General features: G+C 38.5%; 1 protein-coding gene across 7 annotated transcripts in view; it reads left to right on the top strand.

Annotated features, from left to right (window-relative positions):
- The window catches only part of LOC100644811 (neuroligin-4, Y-linked), a 220,951-nt gene that overhangs the window by 90,126 nt on the left and 115,100 nt on the right, over nt 1-15,725 (top strand). For 5 of the 7 annotated variants that reach the window (XM_048408534.1, XM_048408537.1, XM_048408532.1 and 2 more), the window contains one exon: nt 6,749-6,822. The exons of the other annotated variants lie outside the window; for them this stretch is intronic. The gene's annotated coding sequence lies outside the window, so the exon portion shown is untranslated. The remainder of the gene's footprint in view (nt 1-6,748; nt 6,823-15,725) is intronic. 7 annotated transcript variants of the gene reach the window in all.

The following is a 15,725-nucleotide window of genomic DNA, read 5'->3' as shown; positions in this document are numbered from 1 at the left end:
GAGATAAATGTGGTTTCTTTGAGCGTCGAATAATTTCTTCGAATTCCGCTTAAAAATGAGACAGAAGCTGGAGTTTATGACTTGCAGACTCGTTCGATGAAGCCAACGAACCTCGTTCCTCGATACATTTAATTTGTGTAGGAGAATCGTCGAGCGATATTTGCTGGTAAATAAAAGAAAAAGAAGCGAAAAGGAAATCTTGTCGTTGTCTAGCCCCAAGTCTCGTCTGCTCTCGTTAAATGGCACAAAAGATGGCATTCCGTTTCTGATTTATAATACTTCCACGGCATAATTTCAATTCGTTTGCGATAAAACACGGCCGAACTTTTTAACCCTGGCATTCAACGGCTGAAACGCGGCGTTCAATTCAAAACGGAACAAAAGAGAAACGTGTTTATAAATTCTCCAACGAGACGCGTTAGCGCGCACAATATGCCTGTTCCTCTTGCTTTCGGATCGACACTTTTGTTTCCCCTGATTTAAACCAGCTCGAACAGACTTTGTAAAACCTGCCTTTAAAATTCATTATACTCTTTTATTCGATCGTTTCTTTATACCAGTCTTGAGTATTGGTTGAGATTGAAAGTTACAGAACCAACATGTTCTCCGCATTCATGCGACTTATGCTTATAAAATATTCTGCGCGCGTAAATCAACGAACTTTTCATTTTCCAATTAAAGTTGGACGACCCACGCGGAACCATATGGAAGACTTACATCCTATTCGCGCGAGAATATGAAAATTGTCGACGAAAGTTCTGCCATTTCTACATTTGCAGCTTCTTAAGAATACCTTGCAGAAGTCAAATCTTCGCATCGAGATCAGAAGGAGTCGGGAAGTTCGCAGTTATCGTTAGAAGCGCGACATCCAGGTGAAACTGTGTACGTGCCAAGCATACTTAAGAACTTCTGGCAAAGTCGAATCGGCCAAATTAACTCGTTACCAAACCATGACATAATAAAATCCATTCCGAGCCGTCATCGCTTTGGTATCGTATATAATATCTTGGTTAAAATCAAAATTGATACCAAGGAATAAAGGGAACGAGCAAATGTTCCATTTCCTAGTGACACTTGTTGAAAATTGTGGATCTTAATTGTCGAGATAAAAGTAAAGGAACGCTAAGGTTACACTTAGAATTCATATTAAGATAGTTTTAGATTTATTTAATAAAAGATTTCCAGGATCTTCGTCGATATACATTTGCACTCTCTTTGTCTCACCATCTTCCATACAACACTGCCAACGAAACAGTTACATTCATCTGTTTTACGAGATGCTGTGCACACATATACTTCCACACGTTCCATACTTCCACACTACGCGACCAATATAATCTAACACACAAAATTATACATATTTCAATAATGCTAACTCAAATCTCCATGGAAATCAGAGTAATCCTTTTCTTTCGCAGAGAGTCAGGGAAGAAATACGATCGTGCGTCACCGAAAAATGTTATCGAATTAGAAGTGTTATCGAGAAAAAATGGCGAGAAACCAGACTAACGATCATCGTGACCTATCCTCTGGTCTATCTTTATTGGCCCATTCTGCGCTACTTTGACGATTTTGGCTGCATGACTCGGATACTTCAACCAGATCGTATCAAGTATCGATATATCGAGTTGGTCTTTATCTCGAGGATGGATGTTTGTTCTTTGTCCATATTGAAGAAACTAGAATCGTTGGGAAGATCTGAGAAAAATTGCGCGGTAACGAGAAAAGTGGAGTTGTAGAGCGATTAAGATGCTTTTAGGGAAATTCAGTGATCAAGATGCAAGAGACACGTTGTTGAGGAGGTGAAAATTTTAAGGAAATTCGAAGCTAAGGTCACCGAGAACATTATGCAGGAAGAGAAGTGGACCAATTGTAAATGAGAAGAACTTTCGAGATAAAAATGTTTTCGAAGATACTTGAGGGTTGTAAAGTAGGTGATTAAGATATGGGATTTTGCGTATCCGCCAATATAGTTGAAATTTCAAAGAAACTTAACGAGAAAATTGCTTGAAATTATATTTTCAGTAATGTTACAGTCCGGAAGAATGTGAAGATTGTAAAGATAAAACGTGTTTCAAACGTTACTCTATAATTTACAAACTTAATTATGAAACAAAGGGAAGAAGACGGAATACGATAAAAATTTGAATAAATTTTCTATAAATAGAAAATAGTGAAACCAAGATGCGTTTTAGATATCCTGAATATGGAAACAGTGGAGTTAGGACACAGCGAAAGGAAGTCGACATAAAACCAATGTTTAAATACATCTAGTTGCGCGATAAAAAAATAAATACAGAATGATATAAACATTTAAATTAATGTTGCTACTGTTAATATCGATATTAAATCTAATTTAAAAATATTTAAAGTACTAAATCTCTATTACTATTAATATCAGATTACTTTTAATATATTAGTATTAAATAACTAATAATTTTAAATTGGAATCGATTAGTAATTTTCAAATGATGGAATCTCTATGCTATTCCATAAGTCTCTGCGAATAAAATAGTCACACGAAACATTTCTTGGTAAAAAAAAAAAAAAGATTACGCTTGTAGAACTCACCAACGAACGAAAATTCTAATTAAGTCTCTGGAACTGGGTTAAGGTGCTAAGGTTTTTCTTTGCCATTTTATGCAACTATAACACAAACTTCGCAATTTCTCGTATCTTCTAACTTTAATTACAAAATAGGTCTTGGCAACCGGCTGCCGCCGGTCCCTGCAAACTTATAAACTCGCCTAACTCGATAATTACATAAGTTTCAACATTCATTACGCAACTTTTAACGTGTACCTTTGTGTTTCATAATGTTATCAAATTTGTCGGTAATTTAATTACGCGATATCTGCTACAATTTTGTGGCGCGTTAGCGTGTGTCAACGTTGTTGTTTAACAATGTCTCGTCCACATTCAAAAACATATATATCCACGACGAGATGGAACTAGAAAACGTTAAATATTCGTGCCACGCTCGAGTGCAAAGATAACTTGCGCCAACGGTACAACTTTTTACTATTGTTTTTAAGTCTTACACCGTAAATATCACGTTACTTTCATAATTGAAACAATTCTTCTGTTTTTCCTTCGTTGGACTAATCGATACGACGCGATACCCTTGGCGAACTATTCGCAATCAAATTCTTAGTTGATTTCACTCGCTATGAATTAATTATGAAATGCAGTGTACGTGTCGCGATACTCGTTAACGAGCTATTTCGTACGCTAATAACGAACTACAAGCCGTCGAAGTGGTCGCGAATTAAATTCGAAAACGGGTTAAGGAATTACGATACAAACTAATTCCGATGGAGATGTTCTCCGAGGCAAACTTCCAACAACGCCGATCGAAATACCAAATATGTTAGCACTTGACGTGGTGTTCGACAAATATTAGGCTGTCGGATGTTACCGTATGTTGAAAGTATCGCATATGGCGCGAGTCACATTTCCATAATGGGAATGGCGACAGAGGTTGTGGCAGAAGAACGAACGATTAATCATATCACACAGCTGGAAAATGTCGGATAACTTTGATCCCCTTTGAATACGCCTGATTTACCGCCGGGGATGATACGTGTCGATACATTTCGCCCGCGTTATCACTTGCTGCAATTTATAGCGAGATGCGTGGCAAAAAGATGAGAAAGTGGAACATACGATTCTAAACAATTACTTGATTAATTTTATAAAATATTTTGTTACGTGTTACATAGGAATTTCGTAATTTATCTGTTTGAGATCGAGAAGCGAAATTATATAATAGAATCATATGATTCAATTCTATTAAAGCATGTACGTAATGTAATTTATATATCGTTTCGACAAGATATAAAAAATACATTATTATTATAGAATACTAGATACGGTAATATATTACAAAGGTGTTACATGTATCAGAAATCTACAATATTACGATAATTAAAGATTAAACAAAATTTCTATAATTTAAGAAAGTGGATCTTTTATCGTTCATGCACGTTCGCATTATAACACAAGATATAATACAAAAATATCAGATATGCATAGGTGTAGCAATTCTTAGCTATTCTACGGTTTCAGATATAATTTGCTAATCTAACCGTACACCATCCAATTCTACATGCTCAATCGCGTAATTCCTCTATGCCACTTGCCAGACTACATATCATTCCTGTTCTTCTCATCTGACTGCGGACGTATCCTGTTCTACTATGCTGACGAGATATACCAGCATTATTCTACTCGTTTGACTATATAAGATTATGATGCTATTTATCTAACTAAACACGATCCTCGCTCTGCTTGGCCCGCCACGTAACGTCTTCGTACTACTTGCCTGGCTGCGTATATCCATGCCATCGTCTGATCAAATACCGCGCATAATCTACTTGTCTGACCACATACTAGCTGTAACACGCTAGTTTGGTTACACACTGTATATAATCTAGTTGTTTGGTCGTACGCCGAAATACGGTACTTGTTTCAAAGTTTCGTGCACCTCTGGTTGCTTGTTCGACCGTGCACACACCTGTTCTATTCGATTCTAAAGTTCTCTGTCGCGCCATAAACGTTTCTGTTCTACACGTCTTGCCACATATAATTCTGTACCGCTTACCTGACCGCGTACGCTCCTCTAAATGACTTACCAAATATTAGTTTTAAGTAAACTTTTTTATCAAATCCAATCGGTATTGCATTCTAACATTCTCTGTTTCGTGCGTCTTTTGTTTAAAATATCGTTAAAAATTAATTGATAGTTTTACATAGGTTTTATAAAATTCGGAATAAACATATTTCAAATGAAAATATTGTACCTCGGTGGAAAGAAGAAGAAGAAGGATATTTATTTTCAACCGTGGCAGAATATTTAACACTAGATAAGGTTTCAGAAATAGCAGGTAATTCAGCTCTCTTTTCCTAATCTAAATAAAAACTGATAAGTGCCGACTTCATTTCACTGCAACATTACTTTATCATTATCCTAAACACACTGCACGTTCCATTCGTTCGTACTTGCCTACCCATACATCGTTCAACTCTATCTCGCGATAACTCAGGCTCGTACGTCAAGCGGCTGACAAGATATCGCCTCGTACTACTTGCCTGACAAAACGTAATTCATTACTATTTTACAAGGATAAAATCTAACATTATCGTTACCTGCAAATAGAATTTTAAACATAGTATACGCTCGTATTGCGCGTCGTAACTTCTTTTACTTTTAATTTTTAATTGCACACGCGCCTCTCTTAATACGCGAACCGTAAAACGCAAAACGTAAGAAAGTTTGGATAAATACGAAATAGTCGGTGGAGCTCGGTTACACGGACATACACGCGGCATGCAATGGCGAGGCTGACGTGCTTCTGAAAATTATAAATTCCAGCTCATATTTTATTGTGCGAGGGATGAAAAGTCGTGCAGGCGCATCTGGCGTGAACGGTCGGGTCCGCAGTGGCAAAAGGCATAATTTGTCGGACGACAAGAGCGGTGCGCGTCGGGTCGGTGAAATTTTTAATTCCTTTCGAGGAAACGCGGAGAAAAGCCGGGGCTCGTTTGTTGCCAGGCAATTACTCCTGTGCAATACGGCATAATGGATGCGTGGAGACGTAGAAAAACTATTGGACAGAAAGAACAGTTACGCTACCGTTCCACAGTATCTGGACATTTGCTCGTTTCTCGTAAGATCTACTTTAATTACCAGATTACGGACGAATCAAACTACGATACTTTCGTCGTTTACGACCACCATATCTACGGTGGCTGACGAAAGTATTCGAATACTTTTCGCAGGAGACTTTTATGCATATCTTTGTTCGTAAGTATTAGAACAGTTACCGACTGGTCATTAATTTGTACACTTTGGTAAAATTCACACATTATTGCTATGAATCGTTTACATGTGCGAGTACTTAAGAGTGCTGTCTTTTCGCATAGGAAACTTGAATATTTTGCTCGTATCAAAAGAGAGAACACGGTGATATTTTTCCACGATTTTCGTGAAAGAGGGTTAACAAATCTGATTTAACAAAATTAAGCCAGCGCACCGTACGGAGCTTAGAGTTTAAGGAAGAAATGAACTAATGGAACAGGATTTTACGCTGCAAAGCGGTGCAAGTGGCTGGGAGTTAAAAAATTAATTTTTTCCCTGGTAGGATTAAAGCAAATGTCTACGCCTTTCGTTGGATAAAATCTTGGTCTTTTTTTCCTTTCCATACAAAAGTTCTTTTTTAATATTTACGTTGTTCGCGTTGTTTCGGCAAGTCTTCACCCGTTTCCCGTTCCCGACACGGGTTTCCGTAATTATTTCGACCAATACGTTTTCATTTGACGGGACGCTAGCCGCAAATTGAGCAGCTGATTCGTCACGACAGCTTTAATGAAAACACATTTCGCGTATTTCACATTTTCTATGTAAATATTTTTCGGCTATCGATCGAAGACCACGCGGACAATGTACGACAAGTTCGTTCACGTTGATTGTCTGACTTTTGTGTCGCCTGTTAATTAAAAAGAACTATTTTAATTTGTGTAAAATAATCGAAACTGAATGAATATTAACATAGATATATACGTAACAGATGACGTTAGTAATATTTTTTAAATGTTCAATTTAAATATAAACGATAACGACGCATATTTGATCTGGAATTCAAACTGAAAGATATTTTGTACGTGAGATTCAAACACAAATGAAATATTTGTTAATAAAACATTGTAGTAAATATTTTTTAAAGATGTCTTTGTGGGTTTATTGCAGAAATAGCGAGTAAAATTCCAAGAGAAACGAAGATAGCAAAAGAAAAGGGGGATTTATCGTGCGTTTCCAACCTGGTAAGTTTCAATGGCAGCCATATATCATTCTACAATAGCAAAATAACATTTTTCGACACAATACGTTAACACTGCTAACAAAATGAAAAATTCTAAACATTATCTGCATCTACCTTTTTCCTTTCTGTCTGCTTAAAACTTCTCTGTAACGTTCCAAAGTATTACGTAGAACTTGAAAGAAGTTATGAAAAAATTGTCGCGCTCGTACATCACCCTATTCTATCTATTGTTTCGCTAACAAAAGTTTTCCTACGTTGACACGTGGGATTCCATTACATTTCCCTCGAAACGTATCCAACGTGAGAAAGGAACAATCCTGCATGATGTACGACGAGAATATTCCGATTTCGAGTGTTACATACGCGACCAAGGAAAACTCGTGTCTCGTTTCACATCTGCGGCCCTCGAATTTCACCGAAATTCTCACACCGATGTCTCCGGGCCTCGAAACAGCCTTCTATCGTCCGTTGTTCGCCGACGACTCGATTACGACGCGATAAAAGTGGACTAGCCGAGGAAAATTTACGCCATCGCGTCGCTATTAAGAAGCTGTCGAAGTTAATAGCGGCAATTCGTTTTTGGCTACAGTCGACTCGCAACTTTCTCGTTCACTTCCTCTTACCCCTCGCTTCCCTTTGACTTTAACTCCGCCAGAAACCAGCCAGTTACCGTAACAGCTTCTCTCGAGAAGTCGGACGACACACTTGCCTTTTCCACTTGCCGCCACTGTGACTGCTTCAACTACTGAAATACTCTCGTCGTAGTTCCTCGGGTGCAGGACAAATACGACCGAATGATATTGTTTACGTTTGAGCATAGTTAATTTTTTGCCGATTACAAAAGCATACAATTCTGGAGAATATTCGAATATGTATAAAGTGATTTTTTGAATAATTCTAATAATGAATACGAATAACGAATACATAATCCTGTTAACGAGCGAGTATATTTGACTTTTTAGTGGTTAAAGAAGGAGTGAAATTCTGGAGAAGGAATTGCAAGAACCGATGTATGAGACATTGAATAAAGCAACGTCAATTATATTTCATGACTATACACTAAGAACGAAGACTAGAGTTACGTTTAAAGCCTTATCCAAGCTATGGTTGACTTTAATTGTAAATTCTCTCTGTCAAGCTCTCTCTAAAATTCCGTTTCCCAAATATATTCTTACTGCTTTTTACTCTTTGACATCAACAATTATTTATTCTTCCTTTATCCCTTGCACTCGACCAAGGCTATTCTTACACCACGTTATCGTAGTATTAACATGTTGTAGCCACACCTGCAGTTTATTCGACTAATTTCGAAAGATTTACATTTTCGAACCTAACAGATTGTTCCTATTTTCAATTTTGCTTATATCGAAATCCGCCTCATTTATATTCAACTACGCAATTGATAAGTAAAATTTGCCACCCTATAGACCGCGATTAAATAATTTAATAAAAGGTTGGAAAGTGATTCGCGTCACATGGACGTAAAATTTTATACCGCTGGAAGGATCCAACTCACATAAACTGCGAACAATTTCATCGTGATCTCGATTAATTCGGTCGTTTCTAGATTTCCGGGATTCTCAAGGATGAAGAGACGGGAGGGGCTTGTAATTGAACAGAGTCCAATGCATGTCGGATAGCCAGAATTTTCAGGCGGCCACCTAATTCAACGCGAATCGATGTCTCGAGTTGAAACCGATGCCAGGAGGCCGGCACAATCCAGGAAACGGGTTTCCCTGCATTTCAGACACTCCTACGTGCTTCCCGCTAACAGATTGCCTGTGTTCTCCGAATCGACGCGTTTAGCTTAGGATTATTTAGCTTTGGGATTGAATGCTGATTTGGCGCAATGGTATCGGTGAGCAGATTCGTTCGAACGAACGTTTCGTGGATGACGCTATAGCGTATGTGGTCTCGTTTTACGACGAAAGATAAATCGTTTGAAGTTGAAATTTCAAGTGACATGGTACAGATTCTATAGAAATTTTACAGAATAATATACACTGTAAAGATACCATTATCATAGCCAATGTATTGGTCACCGTATTTCTCCGTTTTTCATTGAAACAATTATTTACGTAAACTGGAACAATATATTCGAATGCAATAATCCATCGACACGCAATAATATCGCAACGAATGGAAGCGATATACGATTCGTAAAAAAAAACGAAATTTTAATTTCTTTATCCGTAGATAACGATCGTTCTATAGAAAATTGGAAAGCAACATCGAGGTTATCCAATTTTTGGAAGTTTAAACGTTTCCAATGGCAAGAGTGATCTCCTTTAATAGCACCAGAGGGAAATTGCACGTGCTCGTCCCCGTTGAAAATTTCGAGCGCAGCAAAGTGTAATACAATGCGCGTGTTAAAATGAACGCTCACGTTCCGTATAAATCCGGCCAATTTTTCCCGGGATCGCACACGCAATAAACATTGATCAGGCTCGTTCTTTAGCCCGTGACGCTATAAAATACTGTGAAAACGAATACGAAAATCGGTCGCTCGATCGATCGTCGTTTTGCATTCTCCTTTCGAAAGCCTATGCTTTAAGAGGCGCACGTGCTGTGGAAACACTTATGTCTTTTGGCAGATTTTCCCCTTTCAAGAATTCAATATTTGGTAGATATAACAGTAGGAAGGACATTGTTCGAATAAAATCCAATGGTACAAAAATCCAACGTGATGTTAATGTACAATGTCATTGTATTTTCCTGTGCTGCGCCCCGAAAAATCTTCCTAATTTCTTTAAACAGACGAAACTTTAAGACGAAACGTAAGATGAACACTCGTTAAACGGATGAAAGAGTGGCGCCAAAACAGAAGCAATCGTAAAGTCGTCAACGTGAAATAGGAAATGCTCTTTCTCCATCGATCTGCATAAAATGGAATTTCAGTTGCGTGTTATTGAAACGAACGAACAACTGTGATCGGCGCAGGTTATTCAGAAGTTTATACGTCTCGATGGCATTGTATCTGGCATCTATTATTTCGAACCGGCACCGATAGGCCATGCCAAAGTGGCCTGGCAGCATTGAAAGATCAACACACGTTATTATGTATCATGTACACGTATTATGTATGTAGTCCTTACGGCTAACTCGCACAGGGTCGTACTACTAGCTGACTACGAGGTAACTTCGGTTTTCTCCAGTTGGCGATCAGCTCCGGCCACTGTACCAGGACTCTTACAATTCCCAGCTAGAACAACACAATGCATACAGAGAAGGGAAACTACTTTATGCGGAACTCGAGGTACGCGGGGAAATTGCATTTATAGCGGAGCACCGAGGAACTGCACGTATGCCTCTGTTGTGGACAGTTGTTGTAATTGTTTGATTTATATGAAAATTGGAAACACAGCATGAGCTGACCTCTCCGGTGACTGACGTAATAAGTCTGAGTTTGTTGTATGCTGATTCTACTTAAGGGAATCTCGATGGCTGTCCGATTTACTTGAATTTGTTTGTGTACTATTATCGATTTTCCTGAAAAGAATTGCGAATGATCGTGTTACAAAATTTTATTCGCAAAGTACGATCATCTTAGAAATCGTTTAAAGAAAAATGAAAGAAGGAAAGATTGGTTAATTTAATTACGAATATCTCATTCCTGTCTTTGATTTATCACATCTGTATCGTTTTATTCGAATTTTGTTTCATTAGTATCGCGAAGTAAGATTTTAAACACGGAGAAAATACAAAAAAAGGAGGCTACAGAAACTTGTATAGAATTTTTACATAAAGGTTACTAGAATAGAATTTTTTTGTTGCATAGAATTTTCCTAAAAATTTTCTATTCACGCAACGAATATAAAACGAGATACTATAGAAACTTCAATAAAATTTCCATATAAAGGGATTTTTTTTTATATTTCATATTCTCTTCGTGGTTGTTTACCCGTTGAAACTATTTTATCTGGAATTAGTATTGGAAATAGTATTATCGAAATCAATAACGTCAATGTCAATATGACGTTAGAATGGTAAACGTTGAGAAACACGAGCGATACAACTATTCGGCTTACGGCCGACGAAAACGCGAGATTTCGACCATGCGCGGTTTTCAAGCCAGCAAATCATTGCGGGCAAACGTAGGACAGTGTGCAATTACATCAAGCTTTAGTGAACTAACCCATGGTTGCCCGGACGATTGGAAATCCCTGGGTCAGGTACGTGGCGTCGACCACCTACGTACTATTAGGTGCTCACCTAGCTGGATCGTGCACACGCGATTTAGCCGGACGTTGTAGATAAATTTCTGCAGACGCCTGCCCATTCCCCCCGACCCGTAATCCTCCGATTACACGATCAAATCGGCAGCAACATAAAAAGTAAGAGCCTCTTGTTCGCTTTTAATGAGTTAGCCCGCAAGAACGATCGCTTTCCGATTTTCCCGAGATTTCCTTGGAAACACACCATTGCGAACAAAATATAACTCTGTTTTATTCGTACGGTTTTATTTGACTGACAGCAACGTTGTTCGTTTTTTAAATTAATTCATCGTGTATTGGGCGCTGTATGCGCAGGTTGTCAGACGTAGTAACGTAAATTTCAAGCCTTAAACGTTATCATACAGAACGTGGTTTGAAATATTTGTCTGGTATAAAAAGATTTAGAGATCGAGCCGGAAGGCATATCGTTATACCGTTGGATCGAGCTACTTGTCGCGTTAAGTTCATGGTACGCGTATTGATTAATTTATATCGTCTAGAGACATCCTGCTCTAGACTAAGAACTTCTAATCTCAATGGAAGCCTGTAACACAGCTGAAGATAATTCCTATAATTAATCTTCTTACGTGAGATTTGCTTCAAGACGCAACAAATAATTTATAAGTAATATTCGGAATTCCTATAGAGGGAAAGTCAAAAATACGCGTATCGTTTCGTGTATCTAAACGCAGACTTTTAATGTCATTTAAAAAATGTACAATATATATGTATATATAATAGACATTATAATATTCATCCATACGATCCGAACCAGTGCTACCCTGTTACAGGAAAAAAAGAAAATATTTTTCTCTCGCATATACGATAAGCACCAGCGATGTATGTATACCGAATAAACACAAAGACAAGCCAACTCCGATTTTTTCCAAGCGTGATATCAACTTGCCGAACAATCATACCATACGAGGCAGCGTTTCCAGACGGCGGACGTCGACAATAAGCACACGCGCGCAACGGTATAAAAACGCGATTAACCCCGGGTCGAGCCGTAATCGCGAGTCATAAATAAAATCGCATCACGCGTAATATCTGCTCGTACGAATCGCTGGCCGTGACTAATGTCCTGCCTCGTTAGATGCAAAGCCGGCTCGTTTGCGGATTACTGGCGTCTTTTGTGTTGGCACGAATCGGCCAGCGCCGTAACCAAAGGGAGAACTAAAAAAAAAAAGAAAGAAAAAAAAGAAAATGGGGCGAAACGAAGGAAGGAAGAGAACACTCCGTTAACCTAAGTCTACATCCTTCGGCGTGGCAATAAAGACGGCTAAGCGAATAACGGAACAGAAGCCACAAGAACATTTCGCAGGCAACCTTAGCCAACGTTTGCCGGATGCTAGAATGCCAAAAGATCTTGGAATGCGTACAAACTGCTTGGATAAGGAGAGCACACGTTGATGCTGGTGTCATAGAAGCTTCCCTTTGAGCTGCTGATGCGTTACTGAGTTCCGTATTGTGAAAGTATAACGGAAAAGAACAATAGAAAAGCTTCTCGAAAATAGAAGAAATAGAGAAGCATGCGGGTAGCAAAGACGCTTCCAATTGAAAACCGGGAGAAATGTATCGTGTTTGGTGAATAACTCCGAAATGAAACATCAAACACGTTGAACGAAACTATCGATATATGCTGAATCGCGTATTGTATTTTTATTTTTATCGACTATATTTTGCTGTCGAGTATGCACGCTTAAAATAGATATATATGTACGTTGGATAGATACGAGGTTCCTACGTCTTCGCATCTCGCGCGTTGCGTCATCAACGATGGTTAGACGAATTATTATCTGTATTAATATCGTATATTCATCGCACTTTGTCTCTGTGTCGCGATTAATTCTTTTATCAAATAAATTCAGTCTCAAGACTAACTATGTATAGTGGTGTTATTAAGGACGCCTGTGTTTGTTCCAAACGAGTTAATCGCTCCCAATATCCCTGCAAATCTCCTAAAGCAGTTCCTCCGAACGCGAAAACATTCGAAAACGATGGAAAGTCGCAACAATGTGTCAAAACATCAAACACTCGCCTGAACCGGAACGATAACAATTAACCGTCGTTAATTCCCGCTAACGAGGAACAATATTGGCGAACAGGCGGTTAGAAGTTCGCCGGAGAGTCAATCCAATTAGCGGACGCTGCGATCTCGTCTTGGAGGTCGCGTAGCGACGCAATGCCATCCAACATCCGTCGTATAAATTCGAGCTTCCCACTCGAACATCGCTCGAGGCCGTGGTAGTTCACCATCGCGTCGTTTTCGCTTGCATCCGGTGCGATTCGCCTCGAGGCAGCGAAGAGTCTCGGAACTTGCATTGTAAACCAAAGGGGAATTGGCCAGGAAGCTCCGAATTTCTGTCTTTAGTCACGTAGTCGAAGGACGATCCGTAGCTTTGTTAAGCAGCCTGTCCTTAGCTCCTGCGAAATCTTCCTCCGAAGCGGATACAAACAATACCTTGTGGGGATTTGTCTCGATTGCCCCCGTAATAGTTCGCTACTACCTTCTGTGATCGTTTATGCGAACCGTTTGGCTTAAATTTGATAGTTTATTTGGTAGTTTATTAGACTGGTTGTTGGCGTAGAGTGTTTGGATTCGGATTATAGGATAGTTGGCGTTGTATCGCATTATTATGGAATAATGTAAATTATTATTTATCAAAAGACACAATATATGTGCTTAGTATAGATTCTCACGTTATAAATTATCCTAAACCAATAATATCATGGGTTTCCGATCATCTCCGAAAGCTGTATTGCATATTTACTGCCTATCGTTTGTTGAGTTTCGTCCAATAATTGATAGAACAGAATAACGTGAACCAATGGTACTACAAATTCCTAGCGTGTTTCGAAATTTACCGAAACGCACGATATTCGTTCTTAATAGTTTCTCGCGTTAGAAGTTTTACCATAACCGTCATCCTAATATCATTAGCAAGAGATTCGGTACATCTACGAAACGACGTTTGGGAAAGTCTGATTACAAACGAACGATTCTCAAGCTTTCGGCTATCGACGAACGAGATTCTACGGGATATTTAAATTTGGTTCTTTGAGTACGTAATTGAAATTTAACGAATTCACAGACTCAATGAGACCATGACTGAACCAAGTTCGTTGGCGAATAGTATGACAGTGCGTAAATGATATTAAGTAAAGGAAGTTCCTCCACGAATTTGTACTTTAACTGTGCGATATTAGATAAGAGCAAGTGGAATCTTCATAACTGACGTTTAGTTCGAAGCACTGAATATCTCAGAATGGATATTGAATTTCAGTTCGTTTCAGGCACGTCGGAAACCGTGGAAATCTGATTAGAAGAATTACAGAAACACCCACTCTGTATGCATCTTGAAATAGTAAACGTGGGAAAGCGGCTTAAGCAATTATTAATACACGCGATATGCGCATACGTGTAACACAACCGAATAAAATCTATTAAAAGAAGAAGACCAGAAAAATACAGATAAATCGAGAAATAAAAACTTTTCTCCCTCGAAATAGCAAATAAGGCGAATTAATTTAAAGAGGAAGTTTAGAATATTATTTATTCTTATTTCACGCACGATCGTTATTTATTCCAGAATGTACATCTTTTAATGGAGGAAAAAATTGTAAAGCTAGATAAAAACAAAAGAAAAAAAGATGAAAATTGCTATCCGCTATAACAGCAGGTAGCAAAACGCGTTCGTCAAAGGTATTCGTCATATTCTCGATGGAACTGTTGATTGACGAGGAAAGTCACTTCTGATGGTGAATTTTCTGGGATGCATTTCAATCTATCTGCCTTTTCCGGCTGTCTATTATTCCGGATAGAAGGAATCCTTCAGCGGTAAATGGATGGTATACATAAGTCTCGGTCGAAAGGAAATTCCACGGATGAGAGCGGTTACATGACTAAAAACTGGCTGTCCGTATGCACGGTATCGAGAAAAAGTTCCCGATAATTTTCCCTATTCCTTGTAGAAGTTACCATTACAAGTTATTTTTACGACGTGTCTTCCTCTTTATCAAAATCCAGGCCCATCGACGATACGTAATTTTTTAAGTTGGAACTCTTCAGATACGTTTGAATTATTTTATCGGTTAACTAATTTTTATTAGAACAGCGTTAGACTCTTTTGCCTCGCAACTAGCGTAAATTAATTAATAAATTTGAAATTATCTTCCACGTTGATCTTTTTTAAAACAAGACAGTGGACTAACGAAAAAATTGTATATTGATCAGACATTAAGTTTATAAGACACGCTCGATTTTACGTGTACTTTAACAAATGATTAACCAACTAAACGATAAATGCATTTATTTTTTATAAATATTTTTATAGGAAAAACCTGAAAACCTACAACTTCAGCGGAACGAGTTCAAACGAATATTCCGATGTAGGAATAATCTCGCTTGATTTATATGCGATTTTCTCTGTATGAACAAACAGGAAGATTGAACGTCACTAAGGGTATTCACAGCAAAAGTGGATGCACCTAAGCGAACAGCGTATAGTACGTGCAGAATTAACTGCTAGCTACCGATAACTTCATGCTCGTGCGCATGACTAACGTCATTACACCGTGGATGAGCAACGAAGACGCGATCAAAAGAGATAACGCCCGTAGACCTCGATCCCGGTGGAAGATTTTGTCGTTACGATAAACGCAACCGATGCACAGTCAGCTGGTGCAT

This window comes from Bombus terrestris, chromosome 9, assembly GCF_910591885.1.
Source record: "Bombus terrestris chromosome 9, iyBomTerr1.2, whole genome shotgun sequence".
Taxonomy (NCBI): domain Eukaryota; kingdom Metazoa; phylum Arthropoda; class Insecta; order Hymenoptera; family Apidae; genus Bombus; species Bombus terrestris.
Note: the sequence above shows the minus strand (reverse complement) of the source record. Positions and strands in the feature narration are given on the sequence as shown.